This window comes from Ptychodera flava, chromosome 11 (assembly GCF_041260155.1).
Source record: "Ptychodera flava strain L36383 chromosome 11, AS_Pfla_20210202, whole genome shotgun sequence".
NCBI classification, from domain to species: domain Eukaryota; kingdom Metazoa; phylum Hemichordata; class Enteropneusta; family Ptychoderidae; genus Ptychodera; species Ptychodera flava.
Window position 1 is genome coordinate 37,008,851 of NC_091938.1, and position 24,716 is coordinate 37,033,566.

General features: G+C 38.6%; 1 long non-coding RNA gene across 1 annotated transcript; it reads left to right on the plus strand.

The window, feature by feature from the left end:
* The first annotated feature begins 37 nt into the window (after positions 1-37).
* Positions 38-24,647, plus strand: LOC139143142 (uncharacterized). Its single transcript, XR_011554544.1, has 4 exons — positions 38-239; positions 8,184-8,302; positions 10,014-10,076; positions 24,559-24,647. It is a non-coding gene; the product is annotated as an uncharacterized lncRNA (long non-coding RNA).
* The last annotated feature ends 69 nt before the right edge of the window (positions 24,648-24,716 follow it).

Below are 24,716 nucleotides of genomic sequence, written 5' to 3' on the forward strand. Positions count from 1 at the left end.
GGTTGTAATGATGTCATATTTTAATTTTGACAGGTTCTAAAGTCAAGAAATGTCATCAAGCATCCTCTTTGGTTGGAGTTGAAAGATGATGAATTGAACAAGTGTTGCAAAACATTTCTAGGGTTTTTAACTTCGCTATCAACAAGTTGGAAGAGATCAAGAAAGAGAGACCAGAGAAGTCAAAATTGTATGAACATAACATGGAAGACATTGAATTAGCAAAACAAGAAATACAAAAGGTAAACGTGGGAATTTCCCGTAACAGCAAGAATCTTTTTGTGTTTCTATTTGTAAGATTCGGAAACTTCCACGCAACCAAACGGGGGATTGGAACCACCAATGGCCCCAATGTCTTAGTATTACTAACAAAAAATATATTTTCATATTACCTAATAATAGAGACTTGTCACATTTGAATCCTGACAGCGCTAACTATTGCGCGATTGGAATGAAGTAATTTTATGCCAAAGCCTACAACATTGAGCATAAGATATGTAAACTACATTAAATAAATTTGATAGTTGTTATCAATGTCATTGTCCAACATTTAAGATTGAAGCAATTCGTCAATTAATTACATGCTGCTGTTTGGGCAAAGGTTGGCAGGAATTTGATGAACGATTGCTGAAGGTTACTTTCTCAGCTGAGCAGCTGTGCCTTGACTTATACCGATACGATGCACTATCCAAATTAATATAGGAAATTACGAAGACAATGATAAACCCATTATATGAGCACAACGCATCTATATTAGTCCGTGGGCTGGAGGGGCCCACCGTGCACCCCCCCACATCCCTACTTCTTGGGTATTTTTTTGTTCTTTAGGACCTGCTGAACAAGAAAAAAGATGTTAACATTGGATATTTTGGGATGCACTACCTATCTGGGCTGGTTTTTGATTTGCATGTACCGCAAAAAATGGCGAAAAATGGGTAGGGGTAGGGGGTACTATATCCTCCCCTACATTGAGTAAACTAGCATGAAATAGCACAAACCATACATTTTTGGAAAGCTGAGATTCTGCTCTTTACGAGGAATACCAACTTTAGCAAAATTAATTTGTGTACACAGAATAGGACGACTTTAAAATGAATTTTTTGACAATTTGAAATTTTTTACCCAAATACCATGTAACAATTGTGATTTACTTGTTATTAAGCAAAATTTTGACAGCTTTTTGTGTTTGAATTATTTATTCCTACATATTAAACAAGAAAAAAAGTGTTAACATTAGATATTTAACTATACACTACTTCTCTTGAGTCAATTTTGAATTGCGTGTATCTGTATGGGGTGTGCAAAAGCTAGGGGTAGGGGTACAACATTCTTCCTTGATGAAGTAAACTGGCTTGAAATGCCATATACCTTATAGTTTTAGAAAGCTTAGATACTGGTCTTTCTAAAATGCATAAAGTTTTAGTGAAAAAATATGACGTCATAGAATTGGATAACTTTAAATCGATTTTTTCTGGTAATTCAGTATTTTTAACTGGAAGAAAATACGATAACTATTGTTTCCTCCTTATGAAGCAAATCAAACACATTTATGGATGTTATTTACTAATTACAATGTGCTGAAGAAGAAAATAAATGTCAAAATTGGGTATTTACCATGCATTATTGTCTCTAGTCACTAAAATAGCAAGTTTTGCTACATTGGTATACGGTGAATGGGCATTTTATTGTTATGCAATGAACTAATGCACAGCTTAAAAAGAAGACTCGAAAACGTGCACACATAGTCATATTGCCATTTTCTCCTTCAAGTAAATATATTATTGACGACTGTCTATTGTTATAATTAATTTTTAAATATTTTTCTATAAAATAATCTTGTTAAGGCGTATTTGGAAAATTGTCTATGCCTCCTTATCTTACTTTATATACAGCAAGCATTACTAACAATCTGTTAGGCCGACGCTAGAGGGGGCGTCTACGTGCACCTCCCCCCTCACCCCACAGGATAACAAACCTGTAATTTTCAGAAGCCTTGGATCCCTAGAATAAGAAATGGGATTTTAACAGACAAAATATAGGGACTCAATAGCTGTTACGGTCATGTTTTGAAGGGTACCACAAAATCACGATTTTGTGACCCACGTGGATTTTTGTCAAACCTGTCTTCTTGTACGTGATCTGCTGAGCTTACTGTTTAACATGATCTAGGTTATGGGGTATCATTAGAAAGGTGATTTATTCTTCTTGAAAATGGTATATAGCAATATGCAATATCTTCTATAGTTTTTATGAAATAGGGCCATAATTTACCCCATACCCCAAAGTTTTATGTCACAAATTACTGTCAAAACTAATCTAAATTCCACCAATTATTTACCTATACATAATACAAAAGGCAATACTGTGTATTAACTTTGTGTTATTTGCTACAGGTACATGTTAGAAACTTGGAATAAACTTTTAACAGAAAAAATATTGGGATCCTGTAGCTGTAACAGTCATATTTTGAAGGGTACCGAAAAATCACAGTATTACTGACTCGCATTCATTTTTGTTAAACCTGTCTTCTTGTAAGTCTTCTGCTGAGCTTATTTTGAACATAACGAGGCCAATGGGGTACCATTAGAAAGTTAATTTACTCTTCTTTAAAATGATATGTTGCAATATGCAATATCTTCTATAGTTTTCATGAAATAAGATCAAAACTTACCCCATACTCCAACGTTTTATGTCGCAAATTACCATCAAAACTAATCTCAAATTCTACCAATTATTTTCCTAGACACATTACAAAAGGCAATTCTTAGTATAAAATATATTTTATTTGGTACAGGGACATGTCAAAAATATGAGTTAGACTTTAAAGAGACAAAATATTGGTATTGAATGACTGTTACTGGCATGTTTTGCAGGGTACTGTGAAGTCAGAGTATTACCGACTCGCATATGTTTTTGTTAAATGTGTCGTCTTGTAAGTTTTCTGCTGAGCTTACTTTTTACCATAGCCTAGATTATGGGCTGCCATTGGAAAGACAATTTATTTGGCTTTAAAATGACATATTGTAATATGCAATATCTTCTATAGTTTTTATGAAATAGGACCAAACCTTACCCCATACCCCAAAGTTTTATGTTGTATATTGCTGTCAAAACTGGCATTTAATTTCGATAAATTCTATAAAAAAGACAAACTTTGTATGAAACCTATTTTATTTGTTATAATGACATTTCCAACTATGAAAGATACCATTAACAGGATAATTATTGTGATTTAATAGCTGTTAGCATCATAGTTTGAAGGATAGCAGGATATATGTTGCTGAAACCCGTGAAATTTTATTAAACAAGTTTCCATGAAATTTATCTGCCAACCTTTATTTTATCCATAACGCAGATTATAGGGTATCATATCAAAGCTTTTATCACTCTTTATTTTAGCATATGATAAAGTGCATTATCATCTGTAGTTGTAATGAAATGGCAAAAAACTTACTCAGCCCTTAGTTTTATGTGCAAACTACATCTGTTCGAAAACTTTGCAGTTTGCGAATTTGGGATATGGGGTAAGTCTGGTCCTATTTCATGAAAACTATTAAAGATATTTCATATTACAATATGTCACTTTAAGGCAAAATAAATTTTCTTTCCAATGATAGCCTATAAGATAGGTTAGAGTAAAAAGTAAGCTCAACAGATGACTTACAAGATGACACATTTAACAAAAACACATACGAGTGGGCAAGACTGAGACTTTACAGTACCCTTCAAAACATGACAGCAACAACCATTCATTCCCAATATTTTGTCTGTTAAAAGTCTATCTAATATTTGTAACATGTCTCTGTAGCAAATAAAACAGATTTCATACAAATCATTGCCTTTTGTAGTATGTCTAGGTAAAAGTTTGGTAGAATTTTTTATTAGTAGTGATAGTAATTTGCAATATAAACTTAGGGGTGTTGGGTAAGTTTTGGTCATATTTCCTGAATACTTAAGAAGATATTATATATTACAATATGTCATATCAAAGAAGAAAAAATTACCTTTCTAACGATACCTCAATAGCCGGGTTATGTTAAAAAATAGGCTCAGCAGATGACTTATAATAAGACAGGTTTAACCAAACGTATGCGAGTTGGCAATACTGTGAGTTTGTGGTACCCTTCAAAATATGACTGTTACAGCTACAGCATCACAATATTTTTTCTGTTAAAAGTTCGTTTCAAGTTTCTAACATGAACCTAAAGCAAATATACTAAATTTAATACAAATCATTGCCCTTTATATTATGTCCCGGTCAATAGTTGTCAGAATTTGAGATTAGTTTTGACGGTAATTTGGAATATAAAACTTTGGGGTATGGGGTAAGTTGTGGTCCTATTTCATGAAAACTATAAAAGATATTGCATATTGCAATATATCATTTAAAAGAAAAGTTAATCACCTTTCTAATGATGCCCAACTTGCTACATTATGTTAAACAGTAAGCTCAGTAGAAGACTTACAAGAAGACAGGTTTATCAAAAATGTATGCGAGTTGGCAGTACTGTGATTTTGCAGTACCATTCAAAATATGACTGTTACAGCTAGAGCATCTGGATATTTTTCTGTTAAAAGTTTATTTCAAGTTACTAACATTTACCTGTATCAAATAAAACAAATTTGATACAAATCATTGCCCTTTGTATAATGTCTAGGTAAATAATTGGTAGAATTTAAGATTAGTTTTGACAGTAATTTGTGACATAAAACTTTAGGGTATGGGGTAAGGTTTGGTCCTATTTCATAAAAACTATAGAAGATATTGCATATTACAATATGTCATTTTAAAGCCAAATAAATTGTCTTTCCAATGGCACCCCATACTCTAGGCTATGGTAAAAAGTAAGCTCAGCAGAAAACTTACAGGACGACACATTTAACAAAAACATATGCAAGTCGGTAATACTCTGACTTCACAGTACCCTTCAAAACATGCCAGTAACAGTCATTCAATACCAATATTTTGTCTCTTTAAAGTCTAACTCATATTTTTGACATGTCCCTGTACCAAATAAAATATATTTTATACTAAGAATTGCCTTTTGTAATGTGTCTAGGAAAATAATTGGTAGAATTTGAGATTAGTTTTGATGGTAATTTGCGACATAAAACGTTGGAGTATGGGGTAAGTTTTGATCTTATTTCATGAAAACTATAGAAGATATTGCATATTGCAACATATCATTTTAAAGAAGAGTAAATTAACTTTCTAATGGTACCCCATTGGCCTCGTTATGTTCAAAATAAGCTCAGCAGAAGACTTACAAGAAGACAGGTTTAACAAAAATGAATGCGAGTCAGTAATACTGTGATTTTCGGTACCCTTCAAAATATGACTGTTACAGCTACAGGATCCCAATATTTTTTCTGTTAAAAGTTTATTCCAAGTTTCTAACATGTACCTGTAGCAAATAACACAAAGTTAATACACAGTATTGCCTTTTGTATTATGTATAGGTAAATAATTGGTGGAATTTAGATTAGTTTTGACAGTAATTTGTGACATAAAACTTTGGGTATGGGGTAAATTATGGCCCTATTTCATAAAAACTATAGAAGATATTGCATATTGCTATATACCATTTCAAGAAGAATAAATCACCTTTCTAATGATACCCCATAACCTAGATCATGTTAAACAGTAAGCTCAGCAGATCACGTACAAGAAGTCAGGTTTGACAAAAAATCCACGTGGGTCACAAAATCGTGATTTTGTGGTACCCTTCAAAACATGACCGTAACAGCTATTGAGTCCCTATATTTTGTCTGTTAAAATCCCATTTCTTATTCTAGGGATCCAAGGCTTCTGAAAATTACAGGTTTGTTATCCTGTGGGGTGAGGGGGGAGGTGCACGTAGACGCCCCCTCTAGCGTCGGCCTAACAGATTGTTAGTAATGCTTGCTGTATATAAAGTAAGATAAGGAGGCATAGACAATTTTCCAAATACGCCTTAACAAAATTATTTTATAGAAAAATATTTAAAAATTAAATTATAACAATAGACAGTCGTCAATAATCTATTTACTTGAAGGAGAAAATGGCAATATGACTATGTGTGCACGTTTTCGAGTCTTCTTTTTAAGGCTGTGCATTAGTTCATTGCATAACAATAAAATGCCCATTCACGGTATACCAATGTAGCAAAACTTGCTATTTTAGTGACTAGAGACAATAATGCATGGTAATACCCAATTTTGACATTTATTTTCTTCTTCAGCACATTGTAATTAGTAAATAACATCCATAAATGTGTTTGATTTGCTTCATAAGGAGGAAACAATAGTTATCGTATTTTCTTCCAGTTAAAAATACTGAATTACCAGAAAAAATCGATTTAAAGTTATCCAATTCTATGACGTCATATTTTTTCACTAAAACTTTATGCATTTTAGAAAGACCAGTATCTAAGCTTTCTAAAACTATAAGGTATATGGCATTTCAAGCCAGTTTACTTCATCAAGGTAAGAATGTTGTACCCCTACCCCTAGCTTTTGCACACCCCATACAGATACACGCAATTCAAAATTGACTCAAGAGAAGTAGTGTATAGTTAAATATCTAATGTTAACACTTTTTTTCTTGTTTAATATGTGGGAATAAATAATTCAAACACAAAAAGCTGTCAAAATTTTGCTTAATAACAAGTAAATCACAATTGTTACATGGTATTTTGGGTAAAAAATTTCAAAATTGTCAAAAAAATTCATTTTAAAGTCGTCCTATTCTGTGTACACAAATTAATTTTGCTAAAGTTGGTATTCCTCGTAAAGAGCAGAATCTCAGCTTTCCAAAAATGTATGGTTTGTGCTATTTCATGCTAGTTTACTCAATGTAGGGGAGGATATAGTACCCCCTACCCCTACCCATTTTTCGCCATTTTTTGCGGTACATGCAAATCAAAAACCAGCCCAGATAGGTAGTGCATCCCAAAATATCCAATGTTAACATCTTTTTTCTTGTTCAGCAGGTCCTAAAGAACAAAAAAATACCCAAGAAGTAGGGATGTGGGGGGGGTGCACGGTGGGCCCCTCCAGCCCACGGACTATATGTGCTGTTCTCATTTACACTGCCTGTAGAAGAACGAACGTCTTGCACAGCGACCGCATCGCATGTAAGTTAACATCATCGGGTTACATCTAGTCATTATTGAGTCATGGTCGACGTATGCTACATACAGAGACATACCAATCAATGTTGTATGAGTTGGCCGTTTCATGTCACTCCTGAAGGTTGGCGATGCAAAACATGGTGTCTGACGTGTACTATAACGAGACGTGTAACTAATATAATGCATAATCACAGTAAGCACTGTTATGCACTCGTCAGACTGCCTTGATTATTTGTACTGTGCATATTGTCACAAGTTTTAGATTGGCTAGAAAATTATTTTGATGGTACAATCGCAGTTAGTGTGGTATTGATTTGTACATAACTTAGCGTATTTTGCTCAAAATCATTTTTGCATAGATTCATTTTATTTTAATTAATATGCTAACGCAAGATTAAAATATCGGTTGTATTCACTTTTAGTTTGACAAGCGGTCGTAAGTTGACGAGAAAGAAATGTACAGTTTTGCAAAGTCGTGCTTCTGACTTCTTTTTTCTCCCGTTTTCAACATTTCAAAATAGAGGGAAAAAATTCCACTCTAGCTGGGTCAAATCTTGTGAAATTTTCAAAATATGTTGTTTAAATACTTTATAATAAACGACAATTTTGTTTGGCAATATAGTTCTTACATTTTGAATAAGAGTATTTTCAATTTTGCTTATCATGATTTAATTACTTTTTTGAGTGTGAGTCTTTCAACCGCTACCATTCAAAGATGGGAAAAGATATGCAAAGCAAAATTGTCGTTTTGTGTTCTTCATGTTTGAAAAAGTTGGTTAAGTGCAACGCAACCTTAACACCTCATAAAAGGTGCAACGCATGACTGCACCGTAGATGTCGTTATACACACTTGTGGTACCACCACAATCACTGTAGCATTGCGTTCATGTATGTACACCACCTCACAGACACAGACGCACGCGCCACGTGTCTCATACCCACACCACACACACACACACACACACACACCCCCCACACCCACACACACACACACACACACACACTACCTTTGATGTCTCTTTAAAAATTCGAATTTATACGATTAGGTAGGTTACTCTATGATGATATCTACAGGTCAAGGATGAGGACATCTGGAAGGAAATTTTACAAGAAAAGGAAAACCTTCTCCTTGAGAATATGATTAATTCACTCAATGATTTATTCTGTTCTCATGAGGATTCTTCAACAGCGGAGTAAGTATTACACTTATTTTATTAAAACCATCGTCTAGCTTTTGACTTGGAAAGCTGTATTAAAAGTTTGTATTAAAGGAGTGTGACAGAAATTTTAATCCAGTGCCCCAGAAATGCAGCCTAATCATCCCGTAGCCATACAGGTAAAATAATCATTAATTTTGGACGTTTTACATTTATTACATGCCGTGATGGCGCCCAATCTTGTAACTTGTTGATAACATAGCTGGCTGCAAAGTCATTATTTCACTGAAAGTGACCTGTAAGCTTGACTATTTTCAACTGGACAACTTCGTAATTAAAAATGGATCAAATTGCATACTTTAGTTTACATGGGAATTACAATTTTGGAAAATTAGACATAAACCGCATAACGGTGACTCATATATATCAATTCGCCATTCGGTAATAAAAATCGTTGTTTAACGGATTTTCCCCAATTGCTATATGCAAATACACTCAATTTTTTCAAGTGAAAATTATGTCAGAGGAGCATGTAATAAAAACTTTATAACCCATACGAGGGACTATGTACGCTGAGGCCTGAGACCATTTGCTTCCTGACATCGAGCAAATGGTCCTCTGCCTCGAGCCTTGTTTTGGCTAAACACTATTGCAACTAATTTGACATAATTGGATAGTGGACTAATGTCGGTTTAATTTGCAATGTAAGCTCATCTGCTTTTCTCTTTAAGCAATGCACTTGTTTTATGAGATAATTGTAAAATTGCAACTTTCAGCTATATGGCACCTGACACTTTTTTGAAATTTGAAAAATATAATGATCCAATTCTCCCACTGCAGTTCCAATCGTGTTGCTATAATGTATAATATCTTCTAGAATATCTTCTAGAATTCCAATTTTGTACAGAGAGCAGCATTCAAAAGTTGCCCAAAGTCTGCCAACTTGCGGTGATTTCACCAATAGCAACGGCAATCTAATGTCATAAGTTGGTGAGAAAATCAAAGTTTCCGCACTGACTTTCAGTATGCATTTGATATTCGATATTCCTGGTCTCTTTCTACCAACACTTTTGTCTCTGATAGACATGGGAATCTAATTCCGACCAGTATACTTCTGTTTCGACAAAAGTCGGAGGACAATTCTGGCACCTTTTTGTCGCAGAATGCAAGCTGAATGTTTTGTTATGAGTTGCGCTGTGCTGTATCATGAAATTGCTATTATTTTGTTAACTTTTGAAAAGCTAGATTTAAAAGTAGCAGATCATTTTTTGAACAATTGAAAAGAAAATACCATAATGATTCTGAAATCTTATAAAGTACTTTTTTGCGAATATAGAACAATTTTGTCTGAACTTAGGACAAAGCAGTCTGTTTTTCTTGCCGTAGAGAGGAGTCTTCTCCGCGCAGTTCTGTACGCATGAAAAGCTCGGCCCGGAGACTCAGTTAGTCAACGACCTTAAATTATCACTACAAAGTTCACATTCAATGATATGAATAGTATTCTGGTTTCTGTTTCAAATCCAAGTACACACCATCTCATGGTTTCTGAGAGATATGGCACACATATTTATTGATGGAAATTGAATGTAATGTGTTAACCTGTACTTACAGTGTTGTGTTGTAGTACAATTGCTATAAGACATTTAATTAACATTTACATAATACCTATTTCTGGCACGGAAAATCATGTAATTGTATTTAACTTTTCTGTCAAGTCAGTAATAATTTTAATTTCCCTTGAAAAAAGGGAGCCACCGATGCAGATGACGTAAATCAATATGAAATGGAAAAGAGCGAGATGCGCAGAACGGTAAGTATTCAGTCTCATAAAAATTGCACGTATATTGTTGGTCCCGCACGTTCTTATGTTATGCACACACTGTATTGTCAGAATATCTCTTTAAAAAAAAAAAAAAAAAAAAAAAAAAAAAAAAAAAAATATATATATATATATATATATATATATATATATATATATATAATATATATATATATATATATATATATATCGTATACTTGAGATGTACAGATAGCTCCCAGTGTTGTTCGTAGCGTGGTTGGTAATAGCGGATAAATAAATTTGCACACGTCTACTGATCTGCATGTATATTTTCTGGTTATTCTGTTGGTAACTTTGATACAATGTTTCCTCCTAAAAGAAGGACTTAATCAGGTTGAAGATGTCGTTTATGTGTGGCGCAGATGGAAAGTAGCCACTTTCCAACAAAACTGCATCTTAAACCTGATGAAGTCCTACCTTTAGGACGAAACGTTGTATCAAAGTTACAACAGAATAAACAGAAAATATACAAGCAGATCAGTAGACGCGTGCAAATTATTTATCCGATATATATATATATATATATATATATATATATATATATATATATATATATAAACAGATATTATTACTTTGTACTTGCAGTAATTTGTGTTATTATACCATATATTATATACAATTATGTATATATTATAAATATATATATATATATATAATATATATTTGCCTATATATATGTGCCTATATATATGCCTATATATATGCTATATATATATATATATATATATATATATATATATATATATATATATATAATCCCATGGTATTTTTCTCTGTTTTGACGTCATCGTATACGAGTGTTTTTTGCGGAGCCGTACAATTTCGAGCGGAAGGCGAGAAGTTGTATACGATGACGTCAAACAGATAAAAATACCATGGGATTATATATTTATCACATGAACAGTCTTCTTATTTTTCTTTTGACCTAGATTGATCAAAATTGTCGTAACAAATTGCATGGATTTCGTCGCGATTTGTGTTTTACTTACTCGGATTACTTTCATTTAAAGAGTGAAGCGGTCCGTAACCCAGGAGATACTTTCATTCATAAATCCTATCAAGCTGAAATTGGAAACAGCGAATGGTATCTCAACCAACCAAACGTACGGATTCGGTCACGTGAACGTGTCATTCATTGTCTCACGCTGTACTGAGGCCAAGGCAAGTCGCGAGTCGGCTATCGGTGGACATAACTTTCATCGTGCTAGCGACGGATAGCCAAGTATTCAGAGTTATTCAGAATATTTACAAATAGATTTATGAAGTAAATGCAACGACACGATCGAAATAGTAATTCTCATTCTCAGAGATTCCGTGGCTTTTCAAAATATCACACAAGTTTACGACCGTGGCGAGCGCGAAAGATTCCGTTCGGTGACAGTGTACCTCATTGCATGTTTATACCCGCAACGCTGCCGTCATCGGTCTCTGATCTCTGCCTTGCCGGTGTCAACTCGTGAATCCCAATGTCGGTCGTCAATGTTTTCGTCTTAAGGACTTTGATGTTTGCAGTGACATATATCTCACCCGTAGATACATCCTAATTTTACTTGACGGAAACTCTGTTTTGAGTGTTGTCTGAGTCAACTTTCGAAGTACATCGGGTTCCACAGCGCTGCACTGCACAGCTCAACAGCTGATGTCTTCGCTGTGTACAGCCCTACGCCGCACTACAGGTTTGATTCCGAGCGAGAATTTTTGTATGATGAAGGAATTTATCGTTGTTAGTCGAATGACTTTATGCTTATGCCTCCTATGTCGCTTTCCCGAAGATTATACTGTACTCATTTATTCAGTTGAAACTTCCGTTGAGGTGTGCATTTCAGGTTTATACAACCGGGATCGCCAGGTACGACGTCCACATTAGAGAAGTTCGGCTACACGTTTTACGTGAACGTGAACGCGTAGAATCCACGTTGGCGTTGGCGTACACGTTCGCGTGCAAAAGTCCGTTTGGCTACGCAATACGCCAACCGTTCTTTTGGCACGCGCAAGAAATGATTCGGCCCGGCTTGGGTCCGCGTATAGTCTGTTTCCGCATCACAGGGATAGCTCAATGGTTTGCCCGTATGCCGCAAATCGACGAAGAAATTGCACATAAAAATAACGAAAATACATGAATATCTTTGAGGATGTCACTATCATATATCCAACTAACACTGCGCATGAATGATTCACAGTTTTTACCATGTTTTGATACCTAAAGATGAGAATAAATTTACACGTTTACAAATTACGTGAAAACAGCTGTCTCCACGTAAATACGCGACGCCGGCTCCGTGTACGTGAAGAACGTACGCACAAGTCGATGACATCATCGCAGAAATTCGTGACGTTACGCGTTCACGTTCGCGTAAAACGTGTATTCAAAGCCTAAGCACATAGCGAAAATATTCCGCCAGGTGTGAACTCATAAATATTCATGAATACAACAAAGTATAAAGTAGTCCCCAGGGAACACAAGGTGTCATTCCTCACACAGCCAGGGCGCCGACGACAACGAGCTCAGGATGGTTTCAGCTTCCACCCTTCATACCAACAGTGCAACCTCGGCGACTGCCCAGGCATTTCAGCGCACGGAGAAATCCAGATTCAACGATTAGTTCTGGCAGTTGCTACGTTCATGGCCACCTGTGCCGGGCACTCAGCTCCCCTTACTGTGCCACGTGCGTTTGCCGGTATGGCGTCCACCATCATTAGTGGGGATGTCCAACCTCCGGTAAAGAAAGCGTTCAGGTACGTGTATTTTTAGACTGAGCCGAGTATTGTGGATGGATTTTATGTCAGATATTACGAAGACCATATGACAGCATGGATGCACACCCACGATGACAGTGACATAGCTCTTCATCATTACAATTTGTGTATGGCAGTGGGCCACTCATTTTAGCTGTGCGGCAAACTATACAAGTTGCCCACGTTTGGCACAGTTGTCCCATTATTTTCATGTGAGAGAATTGAAAATGCATATAATTACGAGTTAATAAATGAAGTCTAAGAGTTTCTTGCACAGTTTCTTACATCGCCCACAATTTTTCTTTTCCCCGTAAGGGGTGGAATGTATATTTGGTGGCTGCATGCGATGCCCACCCTGTCTTCCCTGCGAGGGAATGATGTAGTCCCTTGTGAGGGACGGAATGTACAGTAAGGTGGCTGCATGCGATGCCCACCCTGTCTTCCCTGCGAGGGAATGATGTAGTCCCTTGTGAGGGACGGAATATACAGTAAGGTGGCTGCATGCGATGCCCACCCTGTCTTCCCTGCGAGGGAATGATGTAGTCCCTTGTGAGGGACGGAATATACAGTAAGGTGGCTGCATGCGATGCCCACCCCGTGATCCCTGCGAGGGAATAATGTAGTCCCTTGTGAGGGACGGAATGTACAGTAAGGTGGCTGCATGCGATGCCCACCCTGTCTTCCCTGCGAGGGAATGATGTAGTCCCTTGTGAGGGACGGAATGTACAGTAAGGTGGCTGCATGCGATGCCCACCCTGTCTTCCCTGCGAGGGAATGATGTAGTCCCTTGTGAGGGACGGAATGTACAGTAAGGTGGCTGCATGCGATGCCCACATTGTCTTCCCTGCGAGGGAATGATGTAGTCCCTTGTGAGGGACGGAATGTACAGTAAGAAGGCTGCATGCGATGCCCACCCTGTCTTCCCTGCGAGGGAATGATGTAGTCCCTTGTGAGGGACGGAATGTATAGTAAGGTGGCTGCATGCGATGCCCACCCTATCTTCCCTGCGAGAGTATGGAAGATGTAGTAACTGTGGTCACGGCCACGGCTAAATGGTTACGGATTTCTCCCTGTGAGGGATTGAACGTAAGCTTATAGCAAGGTGATGTATGTGATGCCCACCGTTGCAGTTTTCGGAGAGGAAACTTGTAGACATTTGAGGTGTGCTATTGTGAAACTGCCTTTCTGTGTATGTGCTTGTAGATGCGGCTCCAACTGTCGGAGTTACAGAAAGAGAAAAAATTAGTTCGACGAGTTGGAGAAGTCAGTTAGTACATCTCAGCGACAGAGTTGAAGTGCTTTATCTGTTGTGTCAATTCCCGAGGGAATTTTGTTGTGGTTTAAGTTTGCAGAAGATCATTAAAGTGTAAAATGCAAAATAGTTTGTCGTTTCTCAGTAGTGGTTCCCTTAGACAGGGGGGCGAATACTAAAAGCCCTGGCCTTACGGCCGCCTGCCAGTTGCAGGATCCTGTCTGGGGGCGCCCTCTGTAAATTTTACAAGGGCTTTTTGCTCAGTTTGGCATTCCAAAACTGAAAGATGTATTAAGTGATGTATTTACAGTTGATCAGTGTTTAGCGTCGGATAACTTTACCTGGGTAAGCCAGAGGGCGCCCCCAGACGGGGATCGGACACGAGTGTTTCTACATAGAAGCAGTTTTGGCAGGAAGGAGTAAGTCTCCCATAACGACTTGACCTTCAGAAACCTAAATATGTTTATTACTGCAACCTACTGGTTCCTCCTTGTCCTTTGCAGTTCCTCAGAGGGAGACGGGCCTTCCAAGTTTATGATTCCGTCTAGTTTAGCCTTGAATAAACAACTCCACGGGGTAGCTGCTACTCACCTTGTCAGTTCAACCAAGGTCATCTGTCTGTCGCTATTCAGACACGCTGTTCACGTTATGATGCATTGTAAGATGCTTTCCGCATCATTTAATGCCTATGAAATACTATAACAACTCACTACGGAAAACTATACTACCGTAGATAACGCAAAACCAAGACGAAACCGTAAAACTTTTGTGTTTTGGTTCGCCGACCTCTGGCCTCGTTCAGTCCTTGATCCAGAATGATCTAAAGTTAATGTCACTGAGCTACGCCCTCTATGGCAGACGATACTCACAAAAGTCTAGGCTTTTCATACAGCACAAGAGGTCAGCCAAAATGAAACAAGAAATAAGAGTAATTTGGCGTCTACATCCTGGCCCCTAATTGTCAATAATGTTCCATGTGACAATTTTCTTGTATAAATACACAATGGCGCCAAATGATTACTACATCTTGTAAAATGAATGTTTTGAAGCTGCATACAAATGTACTTCATATGTCTGTTACTTGAGAACAACTGTTGTGTGCCTTCAAGATGTCTCTCTCAATATTTAAGCACGGAAAAGAAAATTTGAAATTTTACTGAAATTTTTAAAGTGATTCAAATTGAACTTTGATTAAACACAACAACAATATTAAACTGTAACTGTTCACAGTTAACACCACTATATTTATCATGATCAACTACTTAACCAGCTTCCAACAACAAACACAGTTTATCGATCGGTCGTTCCAATATGGTGGATCTTATTTTTACTTTCACGCGTCGTACTAGACCTTTACTATCTGGCATAACTGCTACAACTCTTCCAACGGCCACAACATCTTGGCAAGCTGTCATCTACCATGAGCACAATATCACCGATAGCAAGGTTTGGTTTTTGCTTTACCATTTTTGTCGTTCTTGCAACATAGTAGGTAGTACTCCTTGGTCCAGCGTTTCAGAACAAGTCAGCCATATATTGTACTTGTCTCCATCTCTTTCTTGAATATAAGTCTCTTTTTTCCGTCAGACAGGGTGATAAACTGGAGCCTTTCATTGTCAGTAACATGTTAGGCGTGAGTACCTGCAGATCTCTAACATCATCTGATGGTGTACCAATAGGTCTGCTGTTGATGATGTATTCAACCTCACAAAGAAGTGTATCCAAACCTTCATCGTCTAGAATTTGCTCCCTTGCAATTGCTTGCAGCAGCTGTCTAACTGTGCGTATTTGGCGTTCCCACACACCACCAAAATGTGATCCTGCCAGTGGATTGAAAATCCAATCAATACCCTTTCTCAACAGGAAACCATGGATCTTGGCCTGATTCCAATTATCTTTTTCTTTCTTCAACTCTCGTTGGGTTCCAACCAGATTGGTACCGTTGTCAGATCGTATCTCCCTTATGTTACCTCTCCTGGCTATCAATCTCCGCAGAGCATTGATACATGCTAAACTGTCTGCCTTCTCAAGGTGTACAGCGCGAATGGAAATTGAAAATTACACCATATCTTTTCACCATGCTGCGTCCTCGCTTTACTCCGATAGGCCCAAAATAGTCAACACCTACACTGGTAAATGGTGGTTTGTTTGGTGTCACACGATCCATTGGCAAATCTGCCATTTCTGTTCTCTGGGCTTGGATTTCAGACGTCGACATGTAACACACTTACTGATGAGCTTCCTGGCTGCTGAATTTGCATTTACTATCCAATACTTTTCTCGCAACCTAGAAAGTACACTGTTTCTTCCCATATGCCCGACGTCCTCATGGATTTCACGTAGGATTAGCGTTGCCACGTGCGTCCCCTTTGGTACAATCAGTGGATGCTTCATCTCTTCAGTAGCGCTGCTCGACTGAGTCTTCCACCTACCCTCAATAAACCATCACTGCTGATTACTGGGTCTAATTTGCGGATGTAGCTGTTACGTTTCACTCCACTTCCTTGAACTTTTTTCCCGGTCAATGTGGAAATTTCTTCCTGAAAAACGTCCTGTTGAATGAAGCCTATAATCGCTGTTTCTGCCTTTCGCAGGTCCTTGACTCTGAGATATTTAGACTGCTTATACAGACTGATCTCATCCTCTCTCTTTCTACTCTTGCTTCTGTCCGTCAGCATCTGTTTGATCCGCAGAATATATGCCACCGCTTTCTTCAAGGCACACCAACTGGAATAGTGATCGATCAACTTGTACACAGTCTCATTTGACACATCCACAGACAATACATTGACCGTTGCTTCACCTCTGACCTCTGGATCATTATCCGGCAATCCCATCAACTCTTGATAGTGATCAACTCCTTGGTTGCAAAGCCACACCTCACCAGAATTCCAAAGGAACTTGGGTCCATTGAGCCACCGCTCATTTTTGATGAATTTGTCGACTGACTGTCCCCGTGAGCACTCGTCAGCTGGATTCTGGCTGGATTCAACATAATGCCACTGACTTGGCGTGGATCCCTCTCTAATCAAGGTTACCCTGTTTGCAACATAGGTGTGAAATCTTGCTGTTTCATTGCTGATGTAGCGTAGAACAGTCATGCTATCCGTCCAAAAGAACGTTTCATCAACCTGAACATTTAGCTCCTCCTTCAGGCTCTTGTTTACCCGAACTGCCAGCGTTGCAGCTGCCAATTCCATACGAGGGATTGAGATTTGCTTCATTGGCGCTACCCGCGCTTTACCCATCAGTAATGTACAATGGACTTGACCGTGTTCTGTTACAATACGTAGGTATGTAACGGAGCCATAACCTAACTCACTAGCATCTGAGAAATGATGAAGTTGGGTAGTTACTAGTTTTCCAAAATCATCTGGCTTCAGACATCGCTCTACAAAGTAGTTTTCTTCCAACTTTGGTAAATCTTTCCTCCACTTCTCCCAACGTTTCTTGAGCTTACCAGGAATTTCTTCATCCCAGCCTAACTTCTGTTTACACAGGTCCTGAAGTATGATCTTTGCCGGCAGTACTGCTGGAGCTGCCATCCCCAAGGGATCAAACACTGAACTCACTATTGACAAAATTCCTCTTCTTGTTGCTGGTTTGTCTTTCATCCTGATATTGAATCCAAATCTGTCAGACTCTATGTCCCACTGCATACCAAGTGCTCTCTCAATGGGTAAGCGATCTTGGTCCAAGTCTAAATCTTTAATCTCCTTTGCCCTTTCTTTCTCTGGAATAGACTCCAATACTGATCTTTTGTTACTAACCCATTTGGTTAGTCGGAAACCTCCTTGGCTACACACTGCGCAAATGTCCTTTGACAAAGACCTTCCAGCTTCATCCGTCTGTACTGACTTTAACATATCGTCTACGTAGAAGTCTTTTAGAATGGTACTAATGATGTCTTCAGTATAATGCTCTCTACAGTCTTCAGCTGTTCTTTTTAGAGCGTAGTTGGCACAACTTGGGGAGGATGTTGCCCCAAATATGTGCACTTTCATCCTATATTCCTCCAGAGGTTGATGTACATCTCCTTCTGGCCACCACAGAAAGCGCTGAAAGTCACGACTAGCCTTAGGTACAATCACTTGAGAAAACATAGATTCTATGTCAGCCATAAGTGCTACTGGCGATTGACGAAAGCGTGTGAGAACTCCTACCAATGAGTTACTGAGATCTGGTCCTTGCATCAGTTCTCTATTCAAAGACGTTCCTTTGAACTCTGCCCCACAATCAAAAACTACTCTAATCTTCCTTTTCTGGGGGTGGTATACTCCATGATGTGGGATGTACCACTTCAATCCTTCCTCACACTGCAACTCAAGGTCTGGCACTTTTTCAGCATAGCCTTTGTTCAGAATATTTGCATGAAAGTCTTATAGTCTGTGTGATACTGTTGATCCTTGGAAAATTTCCCTTAAGATGTGTTATGCGTTGCTCTACTACCGATCGGTTATCTGGCATCTTTACATCAGAATGTCGAAAGGGTAGGGGCACCTGATAGTGACCATCTTCATACTTTGTGTCAGTCACCATCATATCCATGAACTTGCGATCTTCCACTGACCTTTCAGGCTTATCATCAATTCTTCTTTCACTAAACTCTTGATTGAAGAAGTTTGCCAACTGCTGTTCAATTGGTGGTTCCACTTTGATTCTGTTAATTGATGCTTGAACTGCTGTGTCTCCGGCCCCTTTAAGAGGTCCATTTACAGCCCATCCTAATAAGGTTCTTACAGCATACGGTCCTTCATCCTGGCTGTTTATAACTTCCCATGGTTCAAATGCCCTCGGTATGTTGTTTCCAATTAACAACCCTATGTCCGCATCAATACCTGGCAAACGTACATCACTCAAGTAAGGCCACTGTGCTATGTCTTTCTGTGTCACTATATTACGTTTCGAAACGGGCATTTCATCCTGGTTATAGATGGTTGGCAATTCTATCACGTTCTTTCCATCCAGATCTGTGACTTCTAGGTCTTTCACAATAGAACTGTCGACTAGTTTAGGTTGGAGATTCAACTTGGTTTTTCTCCCTCCAACGTTCAACTGCCGCCTAAGTTTGTCAGTACAGAAAACTGCATCACTGCCATTATCAAGAAATGCGTATGTCTGCAAAGACACACCTGTGGATTTACAGTTCACCACTACTGGCATAATTACTGGAACACCACTGAGATCCTTGGCTGTGACATTCTGGCACACAACATCAACATATCCAACTTTGGTTTTACCACTACCACTGTCATCTTTGTTTGCTGTGGTACCTTCTTCAGTCTTTTCCCTGTGCAACACTGTAGGGTGTGTTCGCTTACACGTATCACAGGTCAGCTTACTATTGCAATCTTTTACCAGGTGATTAGTTTTCTTTAAACATCCATAGCAAAACCCTTTAGACCGCAGGAACTGTAGTCTCTCTTTAAAAGGTTTGGTCATCAATTTCTTACAACTGTTCAAGTTGTGTGTAGTCTCTTCACAAAATGTACAAGCCACAGATGACTTGGTTTCTGTGCTTACAGCGAAACTTGTACCTTTAGGCCTTGGGCTTGACTTCTTTTCACGCTTTGAGTTCAAGCTCCTTTCCTTTTGCTGTGCACTATTTAAATTTCCAATATCACATTTGACATTACTTCCGCTTCTTTACTCACAAACTCAACCAGATCTTTGAATACAACTGGACGTGTCTGTAGTAACTCATGCGTTTTCCTTCTCCATTTTTCTCTGAATTTATATGGCAATTTATCCACGAGCATCTGTAGATTTTTGTAGTGGTCTAACTCCCTCAAGTGAAGATCACCTGTCATGGCATTTTCACATTTTGTTAGAAAAAGTGAAAACTTATTCATTGCAGTTTTATCTTCAGACTTAATATCTGGCCAATTTTCTGCTTGTTTGGCGTATGCTTGAGCTATCCTGTGGGCGTTGCCATATTTCTCTTCCAATATCTTTCTGGCCCTGGTATACCCCTCAACTGGAGTCATATGCACACAACTGCTCACTATTTCTTTAGGGTCATCATCAGTGTACTGTTCTAAATAGTACAGTCTTTCTTCACTATCATCTGTCTTCGATTCGATGCTATGTTTGAACGCTTGAATAAATGATCTGTATTTCAATGGGTCTCCCTTGAAGACTGGTATTTTCTGAGGTGGCAATGCAGCCCTCTTATTGTGGTCAATCAGTAACTTAGTCATCTGATTTTGTTGATGCATCACAACAGAAAACCTTTCGTCACTAGAACTGTGATCACTGTTACTGTCAGGGTCTTGGTGATCTTTATGAGTTATTTGTTTATTGTGTGTGGTATTTTCCAAGTCTAGTTGTCCTTCAACTTCACTGACCTGATGAGACTCGGCAGACAAATACTGATCCACATTGACACCACTAGCATGGTCCTCATACTGTTCATACACTTTGATTTTTGCATCCTGTGCTGCAATTTCTGTGTTAATCTGTAAAAGTTCCATTTTCCTGTGAATTTCCTCAATCTCTTCTTCTTCTTTTCTGCGTATTTTGGCTTCACGTTCTTGTAAAGCTTGTTTTTCCTTTAAAGCTGCTGCTTGTACTAATAGCTCAGCTTTCTTTGCAGCTGCATTTATTTTTGATGCATTGCTACATCTGCTACTGGATTTACTGCAAGCAGATACTCCACTTCGTCCTGCCCATGACTTTGCTGGTTGCACATGCACCTTTTGTCCAATCTGTGAGACACTATCAACAGGCCTTACATCTACTTCTGGCTGTAGGGCTGTACTCTCAGCTTTTGCCAGCCAATTCTCCACTTGTCTTCTAAATGTATCAAATTCTTGCAGACGAGGTGCTACCAGCTTCTGATAATCTTGTTTCCTTTCTACTTCGTCTAATGTCTGATGATATTTACTATCTGCTGCCTTATAGTTTTCATACGTCTTATCCCATGATTGCAATTCATTTTTCACTAGCTCTATATTTCTTGTATTTTCCATTAAAACTTTCAATTGATTCATCTTTCCAGTCACCTGACCACAAGCAGCTGATCTGGAACCTTTTAACATTCTCTTTTCTTCATCTCGTGTCTTATCAGTTTGTACTGATTCATGCTTGGAAGCTTCTGCTCCGTGTTCACTATCTACAGTGTATGTGTCCTCCAACACTCCTTCTTCACCTTTAACACTCATCGTGACTATTTGGTGCTATGATATTGCTCAAATATATTGTCACTGTTTCAATATTACCAGACGCGTAAACGTGGTTGACCTTGAATATTAATTAGTTTTATGAATACGCGGTAGTTTCAATGGTCCGCTATACACTGCCGACATGATGTATTCCCATTGCCTTGTAGTGCCGCAGTCTGAGCTAGATACTGTCTGTAAACTGCCCGAAAGTTTCCAAATCCGATGATGAAACATTTCTCTCAGAATTTCTGTACGCCCCACTAGACGGTGTCCTCCTACATGCAGTATGCTCACTGTTACGCAGGCCTTCCGGTCGTTCAGCACGTGTTGAAACTCAGCGTAGAAATTTGTCTCATCAATCGGCCTTTATGTACAGAGTCTCTTCTCTGTTCCACAAAAGTTTTACTATATTACTGCAACCTACTGGTTCCTACCTTGTCCTTTGCAGTTCCTCAGAGGGAGGCGGGCCTTCCAAGTTTACTGATTCCGTCTAGCCTAGCCTTGAATAAACAACTCCACGGGGTAGCTGCTACTCACCTTGTCAGTTCAACCAAGGTCATTTGTCTGTCGCTATTCAGACACGCAGTTCACGTTATGATGCATTTTAAGATGCTTTCTGCATCATTTAATGCCTATGAAATACTATAACAACTCACTACGGAAAACTATACTACCGTAGATAACGCAAAACCAAGACGAAACCGTAAAACTTTTGTGTTTTGGTTCGCCGACCCTCTGGCCTCGTTCAGTCCTTGATCCAGAATGATCTAAAGTCAATGTCACTGAGCTACGCCCTCTATGGCAGACGATACTCACAAAAGTCTAGGCTTTTCATACAGCACAAGAGGTCAGCCAAAATGAAACAAGAAATAAGAGTAATTTGGCGTCTACAATGTTCATTGCAGGAGAAGTACATAATCATTGCAGCTTAGCATTTGTTGACTGAAAATCTGCCAGGTAATCCCATTTTAACTTTGGCTCTCCGAAGGGGTAAAAGTATCGGAGTACGGAACTCCATGCACGGGCATCTTTAAAAGGGGATTGTTACGACTACCCATCGCCAGCTCCTGTGACACGTCAGAAGAATTTGTCAGGCAAATAATTCGGCGAGTTCATTGCATCCGCTATCTATGACAGATTGATACCGGAGGTTATATAAGTCAGGGTATAGTATAATGGCTGGGAAGTTTTTGTGAAATGATTTTTCAATGTCCTTTATTTTATATCGATGTGAGGATGGGGAGAATTGAGGAATGGGAGAATTAGGATTGGGAGAATAAGGATTGGGAGGTTGAGAGTTTATGGTAGACTAGGTTTCAGTAAAGGAATACGTTGTGTTTGGTGTGAAGCAACGATGCTCGCATCCTATCCAATCCTTCATACAATAGGCAATATCATTGAGCGAAGTGATTAGGCTTTAAATATTACTTTAGCCGAACCTCTCTATTGAGCGTTACGTCGCGACTCGACTGGCGCTGCGACGTAAGCTAAGCGATCGGCGGTATCCCCATTCGATTCTCGGGAACAGCTATAGTTTAAGCGACTCCAAATTTCGCTTGACATGCCTTCTATGTTTCCATATGTGGATTTATCGGGTCACCTTTTTGTAAAAATGTCATGATTGCACGCCACCGATCACGTCTATGGTCTATGCAAGAAAAAAGTTCCGGTTGATGACGTACAACAGGAGTAATTCGGATTTCTTATCCGTCCTGTTCTACGTCACACAGGTAGGATCTCGGGCCAGTTCATGTGATAAATATATATATAAAATAACGCTCTGCTTTCCGCATCGAGAGGACATCTGTATACATACATACATACATACGTACATATTTACAATATATATTATATATATATATATATATATATATATATATATATATATATATATACTGAAAATGTAGGAAATTTTGAAATCATCAGGTTTGCTGAAGATTGCTTAGCGTATGAAACAGCCTGTAGCATGACAATTACAAGTTCTTCTATAACCCGAGAAAACTGATGAAAGGTTGTTGAAATCACCGTCTCTGTGACCCATTGATAATGTGCGTATAAATGACGAGACTGAATTTCAGGAGATGTTTTGACCTTTTATATGTTTTAATTGGTAAATTTAAGGCAGTCACACTTGGTATAAATACAAATTGATAAAAAACCAGAACAGTCACGAACATTTTGTGTATATGTAATCATTTTGATAGTGAATGAACAACTTGTAAAATATGATTTGTGTGAAGGGATTAAAGAAGTCATTACTTTGTTAAGAGTCTACGTCACGCCCATGGCAACTATCTTCAAAACCTTTCCTCGGGGCCTGTTCTGTCACATTTATCTATTGTATCGATGCGTAACGTAAACGATGCGTGACATGATTTGCTAATTCTGCAGGACGCCTGCAGGCACCTGGCGAGGCTTGGTACGAATTGCGAGGGAAGGGATAAAATTTACACCCGAACCGCCTTTGTCCTCGCAGCTACCAAACGAACAGCTTTCAACCATGGTCAGTGGAGAATGTCTCTGAGTTAGGAAGGTCATCAGTTTGGACATTATACAAATGGAACCACAATTATTTTCAGACTGAACTTTTTGAGTTGTGAAAAACTTGCATAAACGTTCGTGTGAGCTTCGGAAAGGCGAAAAACGTCGACTGACTTGGCTTTCAGACACGCCCATCTGCCACTTTTACTTGCTGATAACTACCTACAGCGGCGCAACTCTCAATGTAGATTTGGGTAGCACTTGACTCAAAGGCATAGAGAGTGATTTCAGAAGTTGCTGTTTGGGGCGTGACATAGACTCTTTTAAACACTTTGTTGAAGAATTCGGTATTTATTGCTCGGTGTAGCCCAGGGTTCCTTTGCGTTGCGTGAGAAGTCGTATTCTCTATTCGGACATTTGTATGTCTTCTCATATATAAAGCTGCGAGCAAGCATCACATACGTAATTATGAGTTACAAATGTCTCGACTGAAAATACTCTTTCCTGGTCAGATCCCTGCAAATTTGATGAACGAGGCTTGTGGCTCTATGTGCCTGGATATCTGATTACATGGCGAGGTTCCCGCTTCAAGTTTGCTCGCTCTTTGCTGTTTTTGTTAGCTAATAGTCGCCTCACTGAGGGGTGAAAAATAGTTGATTTTAGGACCCCGGGGGGGGGGGGGGGTAGCTGGAGGATATCTGAAACTCTCTGCTTATTACCATTACAGCTTGATTTGTTCACAATAACATCCAATGTAAATACAATCACACTTCAAAAATAATTCTTTTATTTTCCTTCTCCTTTTCTTCTCACTTCATAGCATATAAAAGTCATGCAAGATGCTGACAATCTCCGTGACTTTATTTCGAAATATGATGATCTTAAACATTTAGCTGGGAAGTTCACAGATATCGAAGGAAGTATATCAGACCTGAAAGAGAAAATACAGGAACAATCTCGACGAAACGATGAAGAGCA